Genomic DNA, 17939 nt, shown 5'->3' with positions numbered 1-17939 from the left:
ATGTGCCCACTGGCTGTTCTGGGCTTTACAGCTTTGTCTGTGCTGTATCTTGCTTTCTTTTCTCCTAGCTTTCTCTTGTTCTTCCTTCACACTGAAGAGACTGAACACAGAGAAATCTGGTATTTTTAGCTGCTGACATTTGATAGAAAACTTTGCAGAAACATGGGTTAAAATGTTTTTTATGGGTCTCTTGTCACAGAGGCATCGATAAAACTGACACCTGCTTGATCCTGGGCAATCTGGGAGTGTTCGGTAAGAGTATCGTCTAAGGACCAAAGGTCTACTTAACTAAGAGCCCTATCTCAGAAGGCTCAAGAGCAAGCAGTCTTTAAGATGGATGTACAGCTGTGTACATAATCAAGAAGAATGAACGATGATCACTTATTTACAATCCAATATCTCCATGCCCTTAAAAAATAAATATAAATATTTGATAGAATATACAGATGTTCTGTGGCAGTGATTCAGCTTGTGTACTGTTTGAGAATCAATGTCATTTTATTTTAATAAAAGAAAAATGTAGGATGGTAGAAATAAATCAATACTCTTGAGGTTTTTTTTCCCTGCTTCTTTGCCATGTGCCAAATAATATACACCTTATGGGGGGAGAGAGAGCAAAAAAAATGGAATCAGAAAGGTATCTGGGGAATTTCTGAATCTAACAGAAGGAAGAGTAGATTTCTTCCTATTTTAATGATACTCAATAAGCCAAAAATATTTGAACCAAGAATAAAAGAAATTTTGACAAGCAGGAAATAACTGCACTACAGAAAAGTAAACTCGGTCAGCAGGAAATAAATAGCACATTTCCAGGTATGTTTGGGGATTTCTGTGTAGTTGTGTGCATCAGGGCGTTGGAAGTGCTCTCATTGGTAGTCTACAAGCAGCCAACGTCTCCAGGCAATTCACATTGCAAGCATGTGTGAAGTGGACTAACAGACTCACCAGAGGCTCTTCGAGATATTGCTCTAAAGCACACTTAATATTTTCAGCTTGCCAATACTATATAGAGTAGTGGGGGAGCGCCTTTGCTTTAGAGGCAGGATGCCGTTCTTGCAGATTGTCAGAGTGATTCTAATCAGATCAGCCGTGTAATTCTATTTTATTTTAACTGTTTATTATGTTATCTGTAATCATCGTGTCCCAAGGCTTCCCTCCCAGATACTCGCGTCTTGCTGCAGATGAGAAAATCTGGTCAGGCAATGGCCTGTGAATCAAAGCCAGGAACCAATTTAGGGAAGAAGAAAAAAAACCTTAACAGAGCATAATCAGAACTGAATGTTTCCTCTTGACTGCATCAGCAGTTTTTCTTTCTACTTTGGTTGAATATTTTAAAGTCGAAGCAAAGGAGAGGATCAGCGGCACTGACCATATGATCCCACAGATCGACGAGCAAGGCTTCAGATGATGAAAGTGAGGAGCTTATTTTGCTGCACACAAGATGGCTCGGCATGTTGTTAACACTTTCAAATATGGATGTATATTTTAAGTCTAAGACTAACCAACATTTTTGCAGCATTAGCTCATGTGTTCAATGTGTAATTTGTACTGCTTCCTACTTAACCCTGAATTGTAATGAAGAGATTTCTTCTCTAGATATCTATTTCATTCATTTCATAGCAAAAGAGATGCATTATGTCTTCACCCATGTACTTTTGTATCTTGAAATTCACAAACTCAATGTACTATTATATTGTGTAATCATTAACTCCAGGCTTGACTCTGAATCAATGCTAATACAACTTATACCTATAAAAGGACAGAAGCATCTTTAAGTTCTAGTAAAAACATTGAGAACAAAAGTACAAGCAACCTGAAGGTTAAGGTCTGACCTGATAGAGATTTTAGAGATTTTTATGAAGTGTTATGATAGGGTAAATAGTAATTGATTATTATCGCTAGTTGGTGAATCAGTAAACAAGAGAGCACCAAGTTAAAATCACAGAAATAATTAAATATTTATGAAAATAAATTGGGATGAGGATGAATCCTTCATTGGAAGAACAAACGCTGACACTAATACAATGAATCAAATGGCTTCCTACCTAAATGTATATGGTTCTATGGTAGCAGAAGTTGCCTTCCAGCAGCTATCCTAGCAAGCCTCCGAGTTTCTTCATTAGCTAGGTGACTGATATGGTGGGAGGACCTATACAAGATCATTTATGACGTGACAGTCACCTTGATGTTCTAGAGATCCAAGTCCAATGGTTTATTCTTGATTGATCAGACACCTAGAATTTATGGAACCTTTTATACAGTAGAGTGTTATAATTTAATATGTTACAACATAGATTGACTTATATCGCAGGTTAGAGTGTGGACCCCAACACTTACTTACCCGGAAAATCCAAAGTGCAGACATGAGCTCAAACGGCCCTTCGAGATAACAGCTGGTTCGCGGGAAAATGGCTGTTTTCAGGGTCACCAGGTTACTGCTGATATTCCTTTCCATGTGCAGCACGTGTAGAAGAGCTGATGGGTGATTCTGCCTGTTGTAACACTGTTTGGGATTCTATGTCCCCCATCCCCCCAACTACGACACTATAATGGGGCTCCACTGTATTATTGATAACATTTTACAATCTTGTGCACTAACAAGCTGATGCGAGATAATTCAAAATACTATGATGCTATACTGGCTGGTCCCAACCATCCATTTAAACACTGATTTTCTGTGTTGTGCATTTGTAAGCAAGTATTGGGAATGTTTTTAAAATGTTTTACTTTTATTTGAAATACAGTAGTTGATTTTTGTGTTTTTGTGAATGTCTTAGAGCATTTTACAGCAATAGTGCTAGTTGTAAAATGCTCTAAGACATTCGCATAAACTAGCCTGAGCACCTTATTGTAGTATTAGTATTTCTTTCAGTGTTCACAGTGTGAATCCTTGCACTGCGCATTGCAGACCGACCAGCAGGCTAAGGGTTAATGAAATGGCTTTTTACATCTGGTTCTGGTTTCCTATGGTCTGTGATACTGAACCCCTGCATTTAATCAATAAAAATAGAAAAACAGGCATTTTTGATTAGGAAAATGTGAACAAATTAAGTGTATGAACAAGTCGTTTTGGGTGATTTTCTGCTGGGATGTTTGCAGTTTGCCGTCTGCTGCAGTGTGTTTTAAATAAGAATGTTATCCCTGATTAGGGCAGATAGTGTGAAATTAGTTTTATTGTATTCATTTTTATCCTTTAAGCTTGCTCAAATATCTGACCAGTCTAGGTGGAAAGTTAGAAACGTCACAAGCTGAGGTTTAATAACTGCCCCTCGAGTCATGTTATAGTAAAGCTTTTAATAAGACTCTAGTTAATGGAAAGATATTTCTGGAGAAGTGGAGATATGCAGACTGTGCATGGCATTGGTGGCTGCTAAGGCTGCAAGTGCTTCACCTGGATGCGCTGGTGCTTTGTACACAAGTGCATTGTGTCACAGAAGGGTGCAATGTGGCTTCATGTCCATTGTTTTCATACAGGTAGCTTCTCAGTTTGTACTATCGACAGGAAAGAAAGGCTTTGCATTGATATAGTGCCTTATCATGCAAAAACAATGCAAAACTCTTCAGAATTACTAAAACCTCTGGGTCAGAGGATTGTGGGTTCAAGCCCCATGTTGGGATCTGAACTAATGAATTCAGCGTGACAGGCATCTGCAGTAGTGACGTTGTATTGTCAGAAGTTTCATAGTTAAAATGAGATGTTGAATCAAGGTCCTGTCGATATCACCGAATCTCCAATGCCATAACACATCTGAAAGTATTATTCTAGGTTTAAGTTCTCAATCTCATTTAAAATCTTATATACAATTATGATCCTTCTTCTTTGTGGCAAAGCACGTGATAGGTTGCATCAATGACGCTTTGCATAATACATTCACAAATTCAGCCAAGTCATCTGAATAGATGCCAAATAAAAGCTCACAAGAAAGATTACTTTTGATGACTTGTCCTTCCTCCTTGTATCCTTCTCCTCTAACCTGTTCTTCTTAATGACACAATTGTAATTAGCCGTGTGGACATAAACGTGCATCACTCCAAACTGCTGCCCCACCTTGTTAATGAAAATCAGAAATCTTTTTTAACCAGGGCTTCCGGAGAACTTGGCCAACAGTGCTCCAGATACGGTCATTCACTGTATCGCTGTTTTGGAATTTTGTTGTGTGCAAAGCGGCCACCACGTTTGCCTATAATAAACTTGGCAGCAATTACTAGTAGAGCTCTTTGAGATGTTTCAATGTTATAAGTGCTATATCAAATGAAAGATTATTATTATCGTTAATAATAAACATGTTGCATGCTTTCTCTCTGTTCGTTATGTATTTTCTTCCCTGTAAAGTGCATAAAGTCAGTCAAAAAGAAAGTCATTTTTTAATCCTGTGTGTAAACAGTGCATGCCTCCTCATTAGGACATATTATTGTACAGTTATCACTGGTAATGTGTACTTGTGATGCAGAATTTCAGTAGTAGTAGCTATTTCACGACTAGCTATGAAATGCATTTAATCCAATCCAGATGTGTGTGACTGCAGCTGATTTCAGAAGTGGCTTACTTAACCATGCCTTCCTCAGCAATAGCTAAATGGTCTGGGATTGATTTGCATTGTGAGTTTTTCGTCAATGGCAGAGACCTCTACACTGGCTGTGGCACTGAACCTTGCTCAGTTTCAGTTGGAGCTGTGTTTTGTTTAAGTGCCACAGGCACCTCTTACTTGTTGTGGTATTGTGAGCACCATCTGGCTGAATGGGGTGTGCCACACCCCAAAACCTCCCACAATCCCGTCGCACTGATTTCGTCTGAGCTAAAGTTATGCTTCTCTTTGATCACATTGCACCAGAGAATCTACATCTGTTCCTACTAAGTAAACCCCTGAAACAACAAATTCCATTGGTGATTTCCTCAACGTGAACTACTGTATTTCATCCCCCTCACAGCTTGCCTGAAGCTTTCTGAAACATTTATTTTATTGTAATCACAGATTATAAGGATATGCAGTCGGCTGAACTATTTTCAAAGGATAATGGGTCTGATTTCTCTAGTCGTATTACAAGAGCCATTTTCGGTCTGTGCAGTTTTGAAATTCCATAAAATCATCTTTTTTATAACTTTATATTTAGATCACTTAAAAATGGAGCTTAATACCATACAACAGTACAAATTTACATTTATATAGTGCCTTTCGCATCAGGAGGACGTCCCAAAGATTTTAATCGTACTGGATGATCACCCAAGCTTGGGGTGGGATGCAGGCGAGGTGGGGGGAAGGGGGAAGATGACTGAAAGACTGAAAGTGTGGTGAAGGAGGTACAGTTTAAGAAGGACCTTGAATGAGGTGAGGGAGGGGGTCCGAAGGTTTCAGAGATGGAATGGAGTTTTAGAGAGTGGGGCAGAAAGGCTGAAAGCCTGCCTGCCAATGGTGGGATCGGGATCACTAAAAATAGTTATCTTCAGAGTCCTGTAGCTCAGTGGTTTAGAGCACTTGCCTTGCAAGCGAGAGACCTGGGTTTGATTCCCGGGCAGGGCGAAAGGTTGGGCAAGTTTCCTTATTTCACGTGCCCGTTTACCTAGCAGCAAGTAGGAAGCCGGTTGTTAGTCGATTGGCTGATCGCTTCTCCAGGGGTAATAAATTGGTCATGGCTGTTTGTGGGAAGGTTCTGTGCGCAATTGGCTGTTGCGTTTTGCCCTGGAAATATACAATCAATTCACTTTACAGTATAATCTGTGAAGCGCTTTGAGACGTAATCGAAAACATGATAAGGTGCTATATCAAATGTGAGGATTATTATTATAATAATAATAATAATAATCCTTGCATTTGATATAGCGCTTTTCACATCGGGAGGACGTCCCAAAGCGCTTCACAGAACACACTGTAAAGTGAATTGACTGTATATTTGTGGGCGAACGCAGCAGCCAATTGCGCACAGCAATGTCCCACAAACAGTCGTAGATTGAAAATGACCAATTTAATTATTGTTTTGTTTTGGAGGGATTATTATTAGGCTCTGTGTGGAGTAAGGAAACTTGCCCAAGGTTTCTCCCTGCCTGGAATTGAACTCAGGTTTCTTACTTGCAAAGCAAGTGCTCTAACCACTGAGCTACAGGACTCCACAATCTTTTCAATTGTATGTTTACAATGGTATTGGCTGAGTAACTGTCATGGGACCCTTTTGAGATAGACTCTACTGTTTTTTTTAATCCATTGCACACGTGAAGAGGCAATTTCAGGCAGCAATGTGTGGTCTTAGATGCTAAAGTCCTCCCACAACACACAGACAGTTTTTTTAAAAAAGGAAACCATGTGGATGCTCCCAGGGGTAAGGTCTAATTCTCGCTGTTGTGGGAAATAATATTTTTGAGGGTGAGAAAGTATGAATCTATGATAACTATGTAGCATATTACTTGAACAGCTAGGACCACCACAATCGTTACGGCTTTAGTTTGCAGGATTGCGTACACATCATCATGTCCAAATTTACTGTGAACCTTCTACTCTTGAGTAGTTCAACAAAAGAACCATAAGTTCTTAAGAACCATTGAACACAGTAGGAGGAAACTTGGGCCCTTGATATTACTATTGTGTTTGCAATCACAGAGAACCCATTTATCCTCCTCCCAATTCCCTGCTCCTTCCCACACCCAGAGAGATTCCAGAAGATATTTTTAGACATAATACTGAGACATGATCCTGCATATAGGGTGCTATATCGTTTGTCAGCCTGGCTCAGTTGGTGCCACTCTTGCCTGAGTCAGAAGGCTGTGGGTTGAAGTCCCATGTTGGATCTTGGAACCCATATAGTCTAGGCTGACCCTGCAAAGCAGTGCTTGGGATGTGCTGCATTGTTGGAGGTGCTGTCCTTCAGATGAGACGTGAACCGAGGTCTTGTCTGCCTGTTCAGGTGAATGTTAAAGATTCCACAACACTATTCAAAAAGAAAAGGGTGTTTCTCTCAGTGTCCTGGACAACAATCCCCCAAATAAAATTGTCCAGCTAGGAGTATCCTACCTGATAGGGTTTGGGCTTGCAGAGTTAACAGAAGCTGAGTAGGAAGAATCCCCGTCCCAAGTGATCTCTCCAAGGTTGGAAATAATTTATCTTGAGTTGCTTTGAAGTATAGTGACGTGATGTTTTGAACCTACTGTTTGGAAACCCAAAGGTGGGAGTGAAACCTCATAGGGGGTTTACAGCATAGAAAGAAGCCATTCAGCCCATCATGTCTGTTCATGCGAGCTCCCCTTTTTTCCTCTCATCCCATTGCCTTGCTCTTTCCCCATACTCTTTAATTTGGCTCTAGATTTTGATGTAATTTCATACAGTTTTTGCCCCTTGTAATTGTAGCTGAGTAATTTACCTTACATTTGAATATAGGATATTTAATCACAAAAATGTGCTGATACATTTTAGAGATTTAGAAACTATGCGACAGACAAACATACCTTTTTTAGAAGCATAGTTTCAGTAGCATTATACTATATGTAGTTGTTTTGTTTACTGCTTCCTTGAGTTGGTATTAAACAATAACTCACAGAAGAACTGCATTTATAGTGTTTATAGAATTTAATAAATATCAGAATCTTTACCATGCAATAAATCATGCAGTTTGACTTTATGGCATCTGTCACCCATGTAACTGTTTACATCACATTCAGTTAACTTGGACCACTAATAAAATGCACTGACAGGGTTATTTATAATTCAGTTGGGGGAGGGGGAAGGGAAGCGTTCGTCTCTTGTCTGTAATGTAAGTCAAGACGAGAGAAAGCACAGCTGTAGAGATAATGCAGGCTCCCTCATGGCTCCAGCTGAGCAAATTTAGTGTCAATGGGGTGCCTGCACAGGCAATACGCTCTTTAATTAGTCTCACGAGCCTGGTTGGTGGCATTTCCTCAGACTAACTAATCAATTTGTAGCTGTCTGATGCTAGGTGTGAAAATCTTCTCTGGCTAGGTTTCTCCCACAGGTCACTCACCTACCCTACAGGAGTGCATGGTTTCATTTTTTAAAAATCTTTTCCATCATGTGGTGCCGTCAGTTGGTTCTAAAAAAAAAGGAGACATAAAAAAATGTAGTTCAAAGTGCATGTAGGTCAGGATGAGAATGCATTATGGGAACTGATGGAGCAATTAATTATTCAAGGATTGGTGCTTGGCAGGCTGCAATAGGATAACAGCTGAATACAAATGTATAAAATATAGGTAACAGCAGTCATTTCAGACAGAATGCATTCTTGTGGAACTGTAGTTTTCAGCTGAATGGATTGATGATGAGTAGACTTTAATGCCAGGGCAAAAATGGATGAGTGATTGGTGTACAACCCAAATGGATTATTGATCAATGAAGTGTGGCTACAGGGTGAATGGATTATTGATCAATGGAGTGTGGTTATAGACTGAATTAGATCATTGATCAATGGAGTGTTGTTACAGGTTGAATGGATTATTGATTATAGATTCAGGTTGAATAAGTTATAGTAGTGGCTAATTTGCTGTATGGGATTTATAATTGTTTCTGACTGAATGATATTGCAGCTAGAATGCCGATCAAACTTTGTTTATTGCATATTGTTATAACTGAGTGACCGAGCTTTGTTTATATCTGTTGTGCAGAACAATTTATTACTTAAGTTTATTAAATAATAATCCATACATCTGACAAAGCGCTTTTATCATGCCGTTGAGATGTCTCAAAGCACTTCACAGGATATATTGCAAAGTGGATTGACTGTGTATTTCATGGGCGAAACGAAGTAGTCAATTGCACACATTTAAGTGATAATTATGTACATGGCTGTGTAGCCTTATGTCTTATCACAAAAGTACTGAATAAAATGGAAAGAATGAAAGGAAAAATATCTATAGTAAGAATTAGTAAATGTTGTGGTCGAGAAATTCTTGGGACAAAATGTAAGCAAAATGATCGAGAAAATTAAAGCTGAGTGCTCATTTGTCCAGTCAGTGGACATTAAATATCCCATGAAATTATTTGAAAAGAGAAGGGAATTTCTCCCACTGTTATGGTGAACAATTTCTCAGATAAAATGAGTCACTTCATGGGTGCTTGTGGCATTGCTATCCGCAATTGGCCTCTTTGTTTGCCTACAAATGCACAGTCACTACACTTCACAGTAAATCCTGCAAAATACTTTTTGAGACATTTCAACAATGTGATAAGGCACCACATCAACTGTGAGGATTATTATTATATTTGTTATATCTATCATTATATGATTCAGACATAATGCATATTTGTTGAAGCAAATTGTCTCCAAAATACTTATTTGACAATTATTCAAACTGAATCTGTAAGTCAGTACAGCTACTAAACTTAAAATTGAAATGTCCTCTGATGCTGATCATTCCATATTTGCTTTTTTTCTTCAAGTATTTGTAGTTCATTTCTTGTGAAACGATTTACAGTGTAAAGCAGAACTGAGGCGACTGCTTCACAGAAACATGTCATTAAAATTAGTGACAAGCAAAAGTTTCTATATAGGTTAGACAGATTATAAAGCACACTATGTCGGTGTCGTTTATCTGGCATTTAAATGTTCTGATTGATTGTTTCTCTGTTAGTTTAGTATTATATTTATTTTTAATTGATCATTACTGAGCAACAACAACAACAAATTACAAAGGTTCTATGCAAATGTCATTTGTTGTTCTTGAACCTAGTGAATGTGCTTTGAAAAATATAATTCTGATTGAATGAGACACATAGAGTAGTCCTGTAAACCATTTTTAAGCTAAAATCATCTAGGTTATGGGAGGAGGTGGGGGGAGGGGGTGATCAGTGGTATAGTGTCACTGTTCCCTGCTTTCACACAGTTGATTCCATAGCCAAATTTAATTTCACTTTCAGCCTTTCCAGGTATCATGTACGTCTATGGAACTTCAACGTTTATGCTTTATGCTTTCCATGGTATGACGAGGAACATTGAGGTTTCCGAGGCTGAAATTTCTTGTGGTCTGAAGTGTTAAAATTGTTGTCTTGAAATGTAATATTATGCTGAATTTTAGAAAATTCTTGAATTCAGGCTGTTTTTTAGAAAGAACTGCAGAAAGCCAGCGTCCAAATTAAGATCGAATTGAAGAATTTTCCAAAATTCAGTCACAGAGGTTTTAGAGATTCATAGTCCAATGATGGCTGCGATGGTGTAATTGTCATTTGCTTTCTGATTGCAGGTTAGCACGATCATCAGTTCCAAAGATCAGCTGAAGAATCGGAAGAGGAAAGGAATTCAAGAACTTATTCCTTATCATAGTCACCTTGGCTAATGGCTGCTGTCTAAGAAGGATCTAGCTATTAGCATTGTGTGGGTTTATTTGTGCATCTGCTCTGAATTTGACATCTTGAATGCTAGACAGCAGCATGCAAGAACAACCTCGCTTTTTTAATAGTTTTTTTTAGATCTACTTTGCTGATAACATGGTATGTGCTGCTTTACAGACTCTTGTCTGTCAGGTCTTTTGATTTTCTGTGGTAGGATAGGATTTTTGTAAAGCTTATTCGGATTTCACTGCCAACAATTGAAATTCTGACGATCTTTTTTTTCAAACCATCTTTGGCATGCCAGAAAATCCTCTGATGCCAGCATTACAAAGCAATCAACAGTGGCATGAAAGACATTGCATACGTTTTACAAAAATCAGCATACCTTTGTATACAATTGAAATGAAATAGCTTGTGAGAGCACTCTGAACATTTCTGACAGCGCTCCAGCTGGGATCTCACACAGAACACAGATAAATCCACAGCTGATGGGGTAAGGTGCAGAGTTTAAAATGGTTTGTACTATCACGAAGATCACCTGCTTAGCTTTTGGAAGAGTACAAAAATAAAATGTGTAAGTAAAGGCATGTCTGTAGCTTCTGTGCAATCTGAAGACAGATTTATATCCAATCCTTTGCTAGTTCAGGCTATGGTGAGAAAATTATTGCTATAAGACTGCTCCTGACAAAACTCAGTAATGCAGGGATTCATTTTTAATAAAAGGTTTCAAGAACTAGGGAGAGTAGCACTGAACCAATTCAGAGCCATGAAATTCTGCTACTGTCTTTGTAACCTTGCAACCTCAAAGCATATGTTGTTCTGTACTCACTGGAGCACTGCCCTGCGAGACAAATGGATAAAAGTATAATTTTGTGCTTAGTTCAGCCCAAATTGAAGGTTTTCAGTTTTACTGGGATTATTGGCCATTTGTCAATGTATTTTCCAACCTCGGGGACAATCGTTTATGAATGTTCTGTTATAATTCGCCAATTAAAAATTCTGGAGGTTGTAATTTTAATGTTCCTAATGTATATGGAATTTATTTGTATTGATTGCTCATAGATTTGCTTTCCTCTACCTGTTAAAATCATTGTCTTTCAACTAGCCTTTTCTCCTTCCTGTCTTTAAATTTATATTTTCCAGTAATTTGCAGTAGTATGTTGGGAAGTTCAATTTACATGCACTTAAATTTTGCAACACAATAACATGTTCTTTGATTACAAGTCTCATTTCAGCATTTTTTTCTTGAACAAAACTACCTTTATGTTAAACATGCAGGTTTATCGGTGTTTTAGAAATTCCATTGAGGAACATTTTTGCGACAGACCGAGCAATTCAACTCACACAAGGGTACATAGAGTAAGCTGGGGAAAGCACTGTACAGATGGTAGACATTGCAAAGGCTGATTGCTGTTAAACCCACGACTCTAAAAGAACAATCAGAATTAAAACACAAGTTATAAACTGGTTTAAAAGCTTGGCACCAAAATGTTTTCGATTGCTTCTATCCTGAAATGGCACATCCTGCGAAGAATTGAATACTGACGTAAAATAAACTACATTAGGTTGTTTACCTAATACTATCACCAAGACTCAAATACAAATCCGATCGCCGTACATTAAAGCCGAATAAAACCATTGTAGAACATTCCTGTTTTTCCAATTAATTTCCAAACCCACACCAAAGAATTCCCTCTTAAAGCTGCTTTTTATTTTCCTGGATATACCACCCTCTCCAACAAATACACACATGCCTTCTTTGCTCTCTGAATTTTACAATTTTACTATTCACTGGCATACTACCAGTTAATTCTTGCTTTACTTCCAAAACATAAATCTGTATATTTATGTTAAATATTGTGTACTGTAACATTCAAAATTGTAAATATATAACTTAGGAGTGCTGTTTGAAATATTACAAAGCAACTGTTAGTATGATTCACTTTATATATCTGTGATATTAGGAAAAGCAATCAGACTAAAGTAAATCAGACTATTAAAGGCATAAAATAATTTTCACTCCTTATTATTCAGTCCCAGTGTGAAGCTCTTTGAGACATCCTTCTGACGCAAAAAGCGCTATATAAATATAAATTGTTGTTAGAATGTCATGGGAGTAAAAATAGCTATTTAAAGTCTTTCTATTATGTAGGACTTCTTTTTTATTGCCTTATTGTTATTATCTCACAACCTAGATTATTTCATTAAAGTACCTTTCACTGTGCTAGTCTGTTTTTTGCTCCCAAAAATATCAAACATTATTCTGAAGAGCATCACCTTGTACCATACCATTGTCAAAGGTTAACTACATAAATGAATCCTGAAAGCACACTTCTACACATACAACCAATGAGAGTCATTGCAATAACGAGGGTTTGGGAAAATAAACAGATAAATGTCTTTAAAACAAATGTTAAAAGTCGAGTTTAGCCAAGAAAAGTACTTTTAAGAGTTTTTTTTACAACTAATATAGTGCACAGATATGTTTCTAATATTTGATTAGCAATAGTCAGGTGTCTGTTTACATAATTTCTGTGTATTAATAATAGCACACAATACTTGTGATGTACTTTGTTAACTTCATGGCTCAATTTGTCATTAAAACAAACTTGGAAGGAAAATATACTTAGAATTAGACTGAAGGCTACAGGGCAACTATTTGCCAAAGTTCAGAGAGTAGCATATGGGGCTGTGACAGCAATGGATATTGTAATTCTTATTTGTCCTTCTGATTTTTTTTATGACAGTAACAATAGATTGTGCTGTGTTGTGCTGACTTTCCCAATCACTGACACAAGCTGTTTAGAATTTTAAAGGAATTTGTGCACTGAAATTAGATCGACACTTACATGAGCTGAGAGGTGGGAGCTTTAGGAAACTTTGGAACTATAGTACTATGAATTGAGCGTATCAGGGGCCAAATTTCTCAAGTACTTAGGCTTAAGACATTAAGATTTTAAATCATGCAGTACATTTTGGGAAATGATCTTAGATTTGGTATTAAATTCAGTCTTAATTTTCAAGTCAAATTTTGGCAGTACAGTACTCAAAAAGATTGTCTTCCAAATTCAGTCTGAATGTAATGATCTTAAGGCTAAGAGCATGAGAAATTTCGGATCCTGTTGTCTCTCTTTTAAGTGATCACCTTTTATATACTTGCTGGTGTTACTGGCATTATTTTAGGCATACAGTATTTTATTTTTATTTCTTTATGTTAGTGGTACACCAAAAGGACTTTGCTAATGAATTTTCATTTCTTCAAATATATAATTCTTGATTCAAAAACGTTGTATATGACAAAATCACAAAAAGCATAAGCGTTGTGCAGTCTGTTTGGTGATCAGTAGAGTTGTATTCACTTTCTGTGCACATATGATTCAATGTGCAGTCTCGTATTTGTTATCCTTGTAAAGAATATGTTCTCCTGTGAATATTTATTCTTTTTTGTAACTTTTATTGAGCAAATATATTGTGTGTGCCCTGCCAAGTCTTTAAAAAGTGAGGTAAAAATGTACGCCCCTTTAAGACAACAGGAACAAAATTCGAGAGAATATCTTACATATTGGGTTCTGAATGTCTCCCCACGGACATTTACGTAGAGATCATTGTATATTTATGCTATGCTGCCTTGTAAATTCCTTGAGCACTAGGGTGAATGCAAGTATCCCAAATATGTCTCTGTGATGTGTTGTTCAAAGCAACTGCATATGTATGCTTCAATGATATTGCTTTTTGTATGATGCATCTATTCAAATCCATCTCCTTTGACAAGTGCAGCAGTTTGGTACAGAAACAAAAATGTACATGAAATGTAAACAAATGACACAAACTTTAAAAAAAATCCTAGAATGTAGTAACATAGAATAAATGTTGCATTATTTGTTTCAAATTGTATGTAATGTATGATTGCAGATGTTACCGATATGTCCTTCTGTAACTGTTCATTTCTTGTTACGTGGGAATAAATAAAATATAGTACATCTGACCCATTTTAAATGAGTGAAATTTATTTTTTGTTTAATTATTCATGGACATAGAGAAAAGATGGGTATCATCATGAATTATGTTAATATTACAAGCATCCCCATTGTGTGTAAAAACATTGGTTGTTACAAAGTGGCTTCAACATCTATTGATTCAATGACAATCTGCTACAATTGCTGTTTCCTCATTGCTCTTTAACTTCAGAATGTCCACGTAAAATACCTAAATACCTGCCCTTACTCGCAAAAGTCCTAGAACGCGTTGTTGCCAATCAACTTCGCGCACACCTCTCCTCACACTCCCTCTTCGAACCCCGTCAATCTGGTTTCCGCCCTGCCCACAGTACAGACACTGCGATTGTGAAAGTCACAAATTATATCCTCTCTCTCTGTGACCAGGGCTCCCTCTGCCTCCTTGTCCTCCTGGACATCTCCGCCGCGTTCGACACAGTTGATCACGCCATCCTCCTCCACTGCCTTTCCTCCGTCATCCACCTCAGTTGGACCACACTCGCCTGGTTCGAGTCCTACCTACAAACCGCCAGCAGTACATCGGCACAAACGGCTTCTCCTCCCGCTCTCACCCGGTTACCTGAGGGGTACCCCAAGGATCCATCCTTGGCCCCCTCCTTTTCCTGATCTACATGCTCCCTCTTGGGGATGTCATCCGCAGACATGGGGTACATTTCCACATGTATGCAGATAATAATAATAATAATAATCCTTGCATTTGATATAGCGCTTTTCACGTTGGGAGGACGTCCCAAAGCGCTTCACAGAACACACTGTAAAGTGAATTGACTGTATATTTGTGGACGAACGCGGCAGCCAATTGCGCACAGCAATGTCCCACAAACAGTCGTGGATTGAAAATGACCAATTTATTATTGTTTTTGTTTTTTTTTTTGGAGGGATTATTATTAGGCTCTGTGTGGAGTAAGGAAACTTGCCCAGGGTTTCGCCCTCTGCCTGGAATTGAACTCAGGTCTCTCACTTGCAAAGCGAGTGCTCTAACCACTGAGCTCAGACTCCATCTGAGCTACAGATGACACCCAACTCTATTTTCCCACTTCATATTGCAATCCCCAGTCCCCTGATGTTCTGTCAGCCTGCCTGTCAGACCTCAGGGGCTGAATGAGCACAAATTTCCATCAGCTGAACGTTGACAAGACGGAAGCCATATTCTTTGGCTCTCATCAACGTCTAAAATCTCACGGTTCTCACCTACCCGACCTCCCCCGAAAATTCTCCGAATCCATACGCAATCTCAGGTTTGACCCCCAATTATCCTTCCTCCCCCACATCCGGTCCCTCACCAGCATCGCCTTCTTTCACCTCTGACGCATCGCCCGTCTCCACCAATACCTCTCTCCAAAAGCTGCTGAAACCCTGGTACATGCCTTTGTCACCTCTCGGCTGGACTATTCAAATACCTTCCTTGCCAGTCTCCCCTCCACTACCATTCATAAAATCCAGGTCATACAAAACTCTGCTGCCAACTCCTCTCCCCAACTAGAATAACAACAATAACAACAACTTGGATTTATATAGGGCTCTCCACGCCGGACAGCGTCTCAGAGCGCTTTACAGTTTTGGATCCCAGTTTCCTTCAAAGGCAGTTTACCACATTTCTTGTGATGGAAAATATAGACTTGTACACAATTATACACTGTGAGCTCCCACAACAGATAATTCCAATGCGTGATGTGACGACCCAAAGGTGGTCCCTGGTTCAATCTCTGGTCTGTGTTGTTATTTGATCTTAGTTGATGGAGGGGGAAGTGACAGTGAAGTGGGGAATAGTGATTGTACACGTGTGCATGTGATTACATACTCAGAGCTCCCACAATGGGTAATTTTGCTGCATGATGCAGCAACCCAAAGTTATCCCTTGTTCATAGATTTACATAAACTATACAGCACCAAATTAGACTGTTCGGCCCAACTAGTCCATGTCACACGTGCGCCTCATAATCATCTTTCCCTATCCCCTCGCAAACCTCTCTTTTTGTTCTTCCCTCTCTATTCCCTTTTCTCTCAGGCATATGATCAACATTTTGTCTGTGCTGCTATTCAATCTCAGTCAAAGGCAGGAGAAGCAATGGTAAACTGGGTAATATTATATGTATATGTGGGTATGTCAGGTACAGAATCAAGATCAAACTCAGTTGTGACACCATTTACAGTAGAATCCCCCAATTGCACTCGCTGGGGTCTAAAGCACAACCTAGATTTGCACAGGAATTGTAAAGATTGATTCTAGCCAAATGTGCATAACCCCAGCCCAACAGAAATGCTCAATCTTTATGAATCCTATGTGAATCCATATCTGTGGTTCCTGTGTTTGTATGTCTTATGCTCTCTGGGATGCCACTCTGCGTGAGGGGCGCAATATTGTCATATGAACATGCCCGCTCCCTCCAATCAGCAGACTCTGGGCTGCTCCACGTCCCCCGCCCTTCCCACCCCATCTTCGGCGATCGGGCCTTCAGCTTTTCTACCCCCACCCTATGGAACTTCATCCCACAGTCCCTTCAACTTGCTCCCTCCCTTGCTTCCTTCAAGGCACGTCTCAAGACACCACCCCCTTCAACTGCACCTCCGACCACCTTTCTATCCCTACCCTCTTTGCCCTCCACCCCTCCTGATGCCAATCCCCTGCTTGTGTCCAAATCCCTGACTGTCTAGCGCCTTGGGACGTCCTCCTGAAGTGAAAGGTGCTATACAAATGTAATTTCTTGTTGCTTTATAAATTCAAGTTATTGTTATCTTGATTTACATAAGAACAATGGTCCCTTTATTCACAAGATCACAAGATGGGTTTGAATGAAGAAAGCCCTTTGGCCCATCTGATCTTATCCCTCCAGAACACTCACCCTACCATCCTCCCATCACAACGTCAAGCTGCTTTATAAATGAGTCCAGTGTCTTGGCCTCAACCTGTTTCGCTGGCAACCAATCGCTAATGTCTCTCTGGGCAAAAAAAATCTTCCTGGTGTCCGTCCTGAAATTTTCACTTGTAACTCTTAAACCTACGTCCTCTTGTTCTACTGTCTTGGTACATCATAATGTATTTTTCTAGGTTTACTTTTTCAATCCCATTTAAAATTGTTTACATCTTAATGAGGTGCTTTCTGAAATGCCTCCTTTCAACAACAACAAAATTACATTTGTAAAGCGCCTTTCGCATTGGGAGGACATCCCAAGACTGAAGACTGAAGTGTCCTAGCTTGTCTGATTGTTGATTATACCTCATACCTCTAACACTGGGAAATCATCCTTGTTGTTTTCCTTTGCATTGCTTCTAGGACCTTGACAGCCCCTTAAGTTGTGATGCAGTCCTCTAGCTTTGGGACGTCCTCCCGACATGAAAGGTGCTCTATAAATGTAATTTTGTTGTTGTTGTTGTAGCTTTGGTCTGACCGGAGCACTATGTAGCCTGAGTGTGACATCTGGGGATCTAAACTAATTTAGCAATATAGCCTTGTTTGCCTTGTTAAAGTAATTCAAAACTCCAATGCCGATATACTCACCCACTCTAAACACTATCACACCAGTCCTTGCCAGGCTCCATTCTTCCTATCACAAAATGGATCGACTTCAAGATCCTCACACTCGTCTACAAATTCCTTCAAGCCTTGGCACCTCCTACCTCTCTGACCTGCTTACTCTGCTCGGCTGGCTCTGGTCT

The 17939-nt window shown here is 39.1% G+C and overlaps 1 long non-coding RNA gene across 2 annotated transcripts in view; it reads left to right on the top strand.

Moving 5' to 3' along the window:
• Positions 1-14250, top strand: part of LOC121848138 — a 61569-nt gene extending 47319 nt beyond the window's left edge. The window contains exons 1-2 of one of the 2 annotated variants that reach the window (XR_006084868.1): positions 1357-1413; positions 10178-14250. This is a non-coding gene — a long non-coding RNA (uncharacterized LOC121848138). Of the gene's footprint in view, positions 1-1356; positions 1414-10177 lie in introns of those variants that run through there. The other variant, XR_006084869.1, reaches the window with a different exon arrangement.
• The last annotated feature ends 3689 nt before the right edge of the window (positions 14251-17939 follow it).

This window comes from Callorhinchus milii, unplaced genomic scaffold (genome assembly GCF_018977255.1).
Source record: "Callorhinchus milii isolate IMCB2004 unplaced genomic scaffold, IMCB_Cmil_1.0 Scaffold2, whole genome shotgun sequence".
NCBI lineage: Eukaryota > Metazoa > Chordata > Chondrichthyes > Chimaeriformes > Callorhinchidae > Callorhinchus > Callorhinchus milii.
This window is presented reverse-complemented; position numbering and strand designations above follow the sequence as displayed.